We start from the raw sequence: 10,465 nt of genomic DNA, 5'->3' as shown, positions 1-10,465 counted from the left end.
ACAGTGTCTTTTATTTTCATTTATTTGTATGTATTTTGTTTAGAAAATGTGTATTCACGGTTATATTTAAATGCTGATGTATATTTATAAATTGATACATGTGTATAAATTATGAATAAACATGTTTTTGTATTTAGTTACATTATACATTAGTGCTCTTTCTGTCATGGTTTCACCTGCCGTACAGCCTCACCATGCCCTGATCCAGCCTACACAGACACCTCCCCACTAGTAGAGGCCTCCAGTGAGCTCTGTTCTGAGCTACCCAAGCCATCTCCACTCTGGCTACCTGACTCAGCCTATGGTGCAGCCTCCTCTCCACCAGGGGTCCTCAGCAAGCTTCATCTCCAGCCTTTCCAAGCCCCGCCTTTCTGCCCACACCTCACCCAAGTTCCAGCCCTTTTTAACCCTGCCTTGCCAGAACCTAGATAATGTTTCATGGAGTCTCTCTTGGCTCTCTGACCTGGCCTCTTACCTTGCTCTATGCTTTGTGGCCTCCGGGTTCTTCTTGCTCCTTCATCTTTGACTTGTGGGCCTATCTAGTCCTTAACTTACCTTGTGGCCTTCGAGCCTGCCATTACCTTAGGCCTTGCTCTGTGGCCTACTCAGGCCTTACCTTGCTTAGTGGCCTGCGAGCCTCCAGCCTTGCTGCCATTGGGCTTTTGTGTTCTCTGTTGTCCATGTCTGCACCTGCCCTAGTCTGCCTTGCTTAGTCCTGTCCTTGTCTGGGCTTGTTTTGCCCTTCTCAATCCAGTCCCCAATATCTAGTCCATAGCTCCATGTCTGTCCCCTGTATATAGTCCACAGCTCCCTGTCTTTTCCAGAATTCTGTCCACAGTATACAGTCCACAGATTCCTGCCTGTCCCAGTAACCAGTCCTCAGTTCCTTGCTGTTCCAGGAACCTGTCCACAGCTCCTCGCCTGTTTCTGTATCCAGTCCTCAACTCATTGCCTGTTCCAATCTGTCTCTGCCCCCAACCTCCAGCCTGTGTCTGCCCAGCCCTGACCAACTTATCCATCCTGTCCAGTTAAGCCCTACTGGCCCCAAGAACCCAAGGGCTCAACCTGAGGGGATCGAGGCTGGTTAGGCAGAAGAGAGATACAGCTCCTGCCCTGTGGTCCGGCCATGCTCCTGAGAAGGTATTTCCTGACTCCAGCCCTCGTGACACTTTCCTTAAGGTTTTTCCCATATATTAAATATTTGAGCACTATAATTTGTATAAACACTGCCTAATATCTAGTTATCTTCTATATATATACATATATATCTGCATATGTATATAGCATATATAATATTCTATAACGGTAGCCATGTCAATTTGAGATACAAGTAGTATCCCAGAAGAGAGTGTGCTGGGCTGTATCTCATTTCCAGCTTTGCTCGTGAAGACTGCTTCCTTACTTTCTCCAAACCTCTCTGCTGCCAACTCTCGTTCACTTGATGAATAGCTGTATAAATAAAGTAGGCTGGTCGTCCCGTTAGTCCGCACTTCATTTATTATGTTTCTTGAGAAAGGGCATATAACCCTCAAAAGATAATCACAAAATATTCAGTTAGTCCAATGGAAAGATATCATTTTTTTTAAATTAATATTTATTTCTTCTTAATAGCATCCATAACCTAGACAGATGGCAGCCACGAGGCTGGGGGAGAGTTTTACTGTCACTACCAAGGAAAGGTGTCACATATTCCCTCCATCCCATGTCATCCCTTCTCATGAGAAATAAGCCCCCTCTCAAGACACTGAAATCTTCCAGTAAAAGTTGACATTGACAATTGTGATTATTTTCAAAGTAACTTAACCCTAAAAGTGGATGCCTTTTTACTGCCAGCATGTATTTCAATTTTGGTTCCAAAGTGGATGTTTAATAAATAGGACTTGAGGGGCATTCCAGTTATAATAACCCTCTTCCTGTCTGGGAAGCAATATCTTCCTACATCAGTTGGTGTAGATGGGGAGATTAGTCTTAGATAGGACGTATGGTCTTTTTCCTGCTGTCATGATTTTATGTTTCTGTCTCCTTAACCTCACTTAATGCCTTTGGCATTTCTTGCACTGTGAATAGCAGGAAGGAGATAAAACTTGTTCCAGGTCCCCCTATCAATCGAGACAAACTTGCATAACATTCCTTTTAAAGTCTGGTTGATGCATTTGAATCAGATTGTCTGTTTGGGGAAGACAGTCTAAACCTGATTCCCAGCAACAGCAGCAGCTAACATAACCTGCCTAACAACCAGGGCATAAAATGTGTTCCCTGTTCAATTAAAGACTTCTTAGGAGAAGCCCCCATGTAAGAAAATATTTTACCTAATATGTAACCACTGCCTTAACTAACATGGAGTGGAGAGGTACAGCCAAGATACAGGGGCTGGGCTACTGTTAACGATGGGCTGATACAGGCGGCCCTGTGACTGGCTGGCTCACCCCCAGACGCTGCAAACTTTCTCGGCAGCAGGAATCTCGCCATGACGCCATTCCTTCTTTCTCTCGTGCCAGCCTTAGGCACATGTGCACCACTGCTCCAGAGTTAAAGGCCCTGCGGTGGGAAAACCCCTGATGGCACCGGGTGATGACATCTGTGTGACTGTGCACTTAAAGCCCAGCCTTGCTTCCCCCTCCAATGCCTCAGAAACAGGTCCTCCTGCCTTGCAGTGCATGTTGCTAGTTCCCGTGCTTTGTCTCGCTGTCCCAGTTCTTGCTTCATGTTCCTGCTATCTTGCCTTGCCTGGTTTGTGCCCTTCTTCTGCCCTCCTTGCCTTTGCCTTCCTCCTGTCTTGTCCTGGGCCTCAGAGTCTTGTCTTGTCCTTGTCCTGTCCGTTCTTTCCTTTCTTGCCCCTCGGTGTTTCATCTTTTCCCTTCTTGTCTGTCTTGGCCTGATTCTCCAGTTGTGACTTCTTTTGGATTGCTGCATGCCCTGACCCTTGGCCTGGACCCAGTTATTGTCTGCTTGCTGCCTGTCTCAACCCTTGGCCTATATCGTTTGCTCACTGCTTTCCCTGATTACTGCCTATACCAGGTTCCTCTCTCTCTCTCTGATTGCTCCTTAAAGGACACTCGTCTAAGCCCTGCCAAAAAGCTTAATCTGTGGGGAACGGGGCTGATACAGATGAAGCTCCAGTTCCAGTCCCAGTAAAGCAAGTCTGCCAGCTTTCGGTGTGGGCCTAATAGTTCACCTACTAGGCTGGGTCAACCATGCCACAGCCTAAGGACTCACATCTGTGACACTTACTCCACTGCCTCAAAGATGTAACAGTAACCATGATAGTTCGGTCTAATGGTCCAATCAGATCCATCCTCGCCCACTGGAAGGAGATATGTAAGGCACTAGTAGGGCCAGAGCAACCATTCACAATGCAAGAATCTGACACTTGGGGCAAGAGATAATGAATTTCTATGCATGCCTATATAGTTCAGCCCAAATAAATCTTTAGAGAAACTCCTTATGCCACAATACATCGTGAATAGGGTGGAATAAGCCTTCTAGAGAAGGGTGTGTCCATGTACTTGAGACACAAGCACTGGAGCAATTCAGAATTCTGGACCCTCTAGGCAGTTGAAATAAGAAGCCTTCCTTCACTTCAAAATGTAGTAAATATGGTGGCCTTCCTTCATTAATGTTCAACTGCATGTCAAGTGAGTTCAGTAATGGCTCCCAACATTGCTCTTTCCAGAAGTCAGAGAAATGGATATTTACATCTAACATCAGGCATTCTCCCATTTCTTTCTCCCACAAATCTGCAACCACCGGGATGGGAGCAGAATTGTGAATCTTCTCTACCATTGCTGGGAGGAGGTTGATGGTAGGGGTCCCTGTTCTGAGCAGTTGGATGTGTTGCTTTTTCAGCTGCCTGGAACCTTGTGTTGGACAACCCAAATCAAAGAAGGGTGAATATTGTTACTAATGTTAACTTATGATTGATGCCACCTCATAGTTGATTGTTGTATTTCAATGTTTTCTTCTTCCTATTAATCTTGTATGTTGCTTTCTGGGTAATTCAGTACAACATGGCACCTGTTTACTAGCAGCTTTCAGCTGTCTTATCTCCATATTTATTTATTTATTTATTTATTTATTTATAATTTTTTTATATACTGCCGCTCATCAAAGATATCACGTCGGTGTACAGTGAACAGGAACTTACGCCGGAGCGTTATACATTTAACAGGGTTATATAATCGTTATACATTTAACAATAGTAAAAATATAAATATTTGAACATAGAGCAAGTAGAGTCTTTTAAAAAACAGAACTATACTTTAGGAGTAACTTAACAGAGCTGAGTTAAACAGAACTTGAGAAGAAAGGGATTCTAGTAAATTGGGTATGAGGTAAGGGAGAGCGTTAGGATGAAACATATATGAAACATGGTGCCAAAAGTATCTGAACCTACATTGCTTCACAACATCTGAAGCAGAGAGTTTCTGGAGTGTAATCAATCACTACTGCTAGCCTTGCCTTCTGTGAGCAGAAGGCAAGGCTAGCAGTAGTGATTGACTTTAGGACTGCATGTACCCTCCTATGGATGCTGAAGTATGAGAGTGCTTCTGCATCAGGGCATCAGGTAACAGCATTCCACTCCCGAAGGCTTGAAAGTTCGTACTGCGTTGGAAGCCTATTTCAGGCCTGCAAAAAATATAATATATTAAAGATATGTTTGGTGCTACAAATAAGAGGAGGGTGAACCATTGACAACTTTATCACATGTTTGAGAGAGAGAGAGCGACGACATATGAGTATGGCTCACTAACTGATGAACTGATTCGGAATAAACTAGTCTTTTCATAGCCAATGAATGCACATGTTGCCATCTTCTGAGAGATTGAGACTTAAATTTAAATACTATTATTGAAATATGTCGCACTGCGGCGTTTACTGACTTGCAAATAAGAACTATGAAGCAGAACTGGCAGGCTGGCAGCATTAATGCAACAAAGCATCAGCGAAGCATAGATGGCTGCCACAATAAGCAACAGGATAATCCACCAGCAACCAAATCTGCAGCATGAAGGTACTGCGGCAAGAGAAAGAGCAATGTCCAGCTTATGGAAAAACATGTAGGTCATGCTGTAACCCAAATCATTTTCTGGGAGCATATCTTATTGAGCAAAAGGTGAAACACAACTAGTAAGTTGGAGAAGAAATCAGAGTGAGATCATGCAGACTTGCTCAGAGCTGATGTGATCCCCTGAAAAGAATGCTCAGGGCACTATGCGAACAAAAGGAATCTCAGATTAAATAATATACTACAGTCCTGTCAGCTAGACTCTGGGGTTACATGTAATGATATGTGTCTGAAATACAAGGTGAGGTGGGCACAGAGGGAACAACTAAAGCCAAGGGGCACCAAATGGAAGCTGTGTTCAGGAGAGTTCATGCTACACAGTGCAGCATAAAGGGACGCACTCATATTAGCTTGAGTCAGATGGTGAAATCTAGTACAGAAGATGTATAAATATATAAAAGATAGGGGTGGGGAGAGGATACAGAATAAGGCAGGGCAGGGTGTGCCTTATTCAGTGCCTTCTCCTTGTGCTGTATCCGCCGCCCACCCATTTTCTTGTATGTTTACCACCCACCCGCTGTACTGCACTCCATGCATCTGACGAAGTGGACTCTGGTCCTGGAAAGCTTATGCTGCAATAAATTGGTTAGGTCTTTAAGGTGCCACCCTCCTCTGTCATTTTTTGCTACATCAGATTAACCTGTCTACCCATCTGAAGATCTTTACTCAATCAATGCTAGGGTAATTGAAGTTTCCCATTACTATTGTGTTTCAACATTTAGTAGCCTGTCTAATCTCTCCTAGCATTTCATTAGCTGTTATACCATCTTGGTCAAGTGGGCAGTACTAAACCCCCAGCACTTATATTGCTCCTCGTCAGCTTGGAATTTCTGTCCATTAAGATTCCAGCTTGCAATTTGTTTCTTGCAGAATCTCTATTTTACTTGATTCTATGGGATCCTTGACACATATAGTGCCACACCATCACCACTTCTATTTGCTCTGTCATTTTGATATATTTTGCACCCTTGTATCACTTTTTCCCACTAACTGTCCTTTTCCACCAGGTCTCTAATTCTCCCATCTTATTTTTCAGATTTTTTTTACATTTGCAGTACAGACATCTCAGAGTGTTCTTTTCCACAGCCTTCTTGCAAGCAGATGAGTCAGATAGTTTGGAATCAGTTTTGTACACATCTATTTTCCCTTGTTTAAAGGTATCCTTTGTGAATACTGTGCTCCAAACCATGCACTCACAAACAACTGTCGGCTTTCCCCCATGGTTATGTTTAAAAGTCGTTCCATTTCCTTTTTAATTGTTAGCGCCAGCAGTAAGGTTCTGCTTTGATTAAGGTGAAGCCCATCCTGCCAGAATAGGCTCTTCCATTCCCAAAAAGTTTCCCAGTTTCTAATAACTCTAAAGCCATCTTCCCTGCACCATTGTCTCATCCACATGTTGAGACTCCAGAGCTCTGCCTGCTTCTGGGGTCCTGTATGTGAATCTGGTGGCATTTCTAAGAATGCTAACTTAAGAAGTTCTGGATTTTAGTTTACTATCTAGAAGCCTACATTTAGCCTCCAGAACCTCCCTCCTGCGTCTCCCTATGTCATTAGTACCCACTTGGACCACCACAGTTGGCAATTCCCCAGCACTCTCTAAAATCCTATCTAGGTGATGCGTGCTATATTTGAACTCGGCAGGCAAGTTACCAAGCAATCCTCTCAAATGCACGCTACCCAGCTATCTATATTCCTAATGATCGAAACACCAATACCAATGGCAGTCCTATCCCTGCCATTCTGAACAAACTACTGTGAAGATGCATCCATGGTGCAAGAGGATAACACTTCTTCTGTAGGACTTGGCCCAGCTATTTCCTGCCAGCAAATGCATGCACAGAAAAATGTTTACATTTGCAGTGGTCAACACTCAAAGCCTTCTAAGAGACAGGACGGATAACTTTCAAACAGCTGTGCACGCCTCAATATGCGTATGTACATGGGCATGCAAAAATCTATATGATACGTGCAGGATATAAAATACAGGCAAATTTACCCTGCAACATGCGCGTGCATGTGAAAAAATTGCGCAAATACAAATTGCACTTATCCAGATACGTTCCGACATATCTGGCTACCTAGCGGCATTTATCCGCATAAATCTTAAAAGCACTAAGTCTTGAAAGCGGCATTCGTCATGACATGTTACGATTTATCCAGCTAAGTAGTGGCACTTATCCATAATGAATATTTGTCTTTCTTCTCATGGCTCTGTTTTATTGTTTTCCCACTATTTGTTTTGTAATAACTTGCTGTTTCATGATGTATGATTGCTGTCATTAAATATTTTCGTGTACATTACTTGTAATCCGCTGGGATTTGTGAATCAGCAGAATATACATTATTTAAATAAATGAATAAATAACATAGAAGTTCCGACTTATCCCGCTAAGTAGCAGCAAAGCCACCACTTAGTCGGATAAGTAGTGATTTTAAGACTTATCTGGCTATGTAGGAACTTGTCCAGATAAGTGCTGCTTTCAAGATTTATCTGGATAAGTGGCACGCAACTGCTATAGCCACGTATTTTTACACCTAAATTTAAAAATATACATGTGATTTACCTGCATAATTTACACACATTTATCCCGCGTAAGTCGTTTTTTATGCGTGTATGTCTGGAGATTTTCTAGCATGCGCGCGGCAATGAAACTACCAGTCTTACCAATTAGTCTACCAGTTTTCCCTTTTCATCTGCAGGTCATCAAGACCCTGCTGGCTCTTCAGCCTCAATTCTCCCATTTCACCCAGTCCGTGTCCCCCCCCACCTAGTGAGCATTTCGCTTTTAAGATCTTTATGATCACACACTCCAGGCATAGAGCAGGTGTAAATACATGAGAGTAAGGTGCCACATTTACACGGGAAAATTGCTTATAAAATAGCAACTTACTCGTGTAAATGTTGGCCCCGCCCTGGAACGCCCCTGGCCTGCCCCTTTTATTACACTTGCAAATTTATTCATGAACCCTTGCTTATGTGTGTAAGGGGCATGTTTGAGGTTTATAAAATAGCAAATATGAAAGTATATGCTACATACATGCGTAGAAGCTGATTTTTACATGCACAACTTTTGAAAATTCAACTTCCAATCTGTAGGACATTTTACAATAGAAAGTTGCACATATACTGAACAAAGAAAAGGGAGAAGCTACTGATCTCCCTCCGGGCATAGGGGGTTCCTTGTGAGGTAGCCCACCAGCCTGCTTGTTGCTGGCCTCGAAGCTGCTGGATAACTTGTAGATGGATTTCCATCTTCTCTTGAGCTTGCTTTTGCTGTGTTAACTGGTGAAGGAATTGTGGTTGGGTTTCTCTTAGCTAGGAAGTTGTGGAATCTAAGATTTTATATAAATAAAAATAAATTAATAAATAAGAACATAAGAACTTGCCATACTGGATCAGACGAAGGGTCCATCAAGCCCAGCATCCTGTTTCCAACAGAAGCCAACCAGGCCACAAGACCCTGTCAAGTACCCAAACACCAAGAAGATCCCATGCCACTGATGCAATTAATAGCAGTGGCTATTCCCTAAGTCAACTTGATTAATAGCCGTTAATGGACTTCTCCAAGAACTTATCCAAACCTTTTTTAAATCCAGCTACACTAACTGCACTAACCACATCCTCTGGCAACAAATTCCAGAGTTTAATTGTGCGTTGAGTGAAAAAGAATTTTCCCCTAATCCTTCTATTATCCGAAATATGTTGTTGCTCAGCCATGGTGGCTTCCTCCTGTGAAACAATGAGCTGATGGTGAGCCCAGGGGTCTTTGCTTTCCCCGAGAGAGTGGGAAAATAGGAGGGGGGAGGGCTTTTTTTCTTAATTATATATTTATTGAATTGAATATCAGAACATGAACAATACAAAAGATTGTTACCAATAATACAACTATAATGCAACAGGCTATGATAAATAGCACAATACGCATTAGAATAACAATAACTCGTTCACCTCAATTTTCTCTTTTTTACTGGATCCCCATACTCCCGCATACATAGCACATTCATCCCATCCATACCCACTCTCTACAGAACAAAAACTCTGTCAGGTTTGTGTACTTTACGTGACACTTTTCATCCTATCCCACAAGCGAAAGTTTAGCAGGGGAGGACTTCTGGGCCTTCTTGTCCATGGCTGCCCTGTACACCTTTACCTCTCCTCCTTTGCAATAAGCTTGTTTCTCAAACGCATATCTGGGTGCTCTCTGTCCTCTAGTGTCTTGGGACCCTTAAAAAAAAAAAATCCCGCCACATATGAATGTTCCACACCTGCAGCATATTTGGTATGTGAGAGAGTTCCCCAGCCCTCCCGGACTTTTCCTGGACTGTGTGCTCTGCTCAGCTCTCTCTCTACAGTCGCAGTCTTCACGAGCTGCCCCCACCCACTTTACCTTTTTGGCCAGGCCCTTGTTCCTCTGACTCTGCTCCATGTTCCCAGCAGTTCCCAGTGTCCCTCTTCTCAGGGCTATTTATTTTATTTATTTATGTATTTCAAGATTTATATTCTGCATATCCCAGCAGTTCAAAGCAATTACTAAATACATACATAATATTATAAAAAAAAAATACAGACAAATAACAAGAGCATAAAATAAACACATTAAAATTAAAATATATAATAAAATACACATAAAGCCTGGTCCTTCTTCATTCTTGGCTCCTTGGCTTCTGCACTGTGGCTCCTCTCTAGTTTTCTTCTTTCCCAAGTCTGCCTCTCCTTCCCCTTTCATGAGTTGGCCTGGGTGGAGCCTGGCCCCTTCCTTCCTCCGGAGCTGTGCCCCAGACATGCCCTTTTCTTTTTCTTGGTTCAAGGTTGCCATCTTTCTGTTCCTCTTCTACCCTGGGGCCTGATTTTTTTCCTTCCCTGCTGTTCCGTCAGGTGCTTCTTTCTAGCTTCATAAATTCGCTCACCCTCCTGCTGAAGGCTCAACTTCTTCAGGGAACTCCCCACACATGTGTAGGGCAATTTTCAAACTACCCTTTGAAAATTACCTTAAAAAAAAAAAAAAAAGCACGAGCATAAATCTGCACCTTCTTTTTGTGCTGGTGCTTTTGAAAATCCAAAAATACCTGCGTATGTGCAGGCCCCTCCCAAATCCCACCCCTAGGGGATGTCTCTTTACCCCATGGGTAAAATTACTTATTTACTTACAAACAGACCCCATTTCTGCAAGTAGAGCACTGTTTTACCCATCGAAATGTCTTAGAAAAGTGCCCTCATACTGGATTTTCCTTTGAAGCTTATTACACATGGAAGTCAGTGATGAAAGGAAGGATGTTACGTTAGACTTCCAATCTGTGTTTCAGTTGGCCTACACACTTTACCAGACAGAAACTGTGCACTTAGGGAGACATCATCCCACCCCTTTCTCAGCTCATCCGGGAAGGATAACTACCACGAGA

This window comes from Rhinatrema bivittatum, chromosome 3 (genome assembly GCF_901001135.1).
Source record: "Rhinatrema bivittatum chromosome 3, aRhiBiv1.1, whole genome shotgun sequence".
Lineage (NCBI taxonomy): Eukaryota > Metazoa > Chordata > Amphibia > Gymnophiona > Rhinatrematidae > Rhinatrema > Rhinatrema bivittatum.
The sequence above is the reverse complement of the archived record's forward strand: the minus strand, read 5'-3'. Positions refer to the sequence as shown.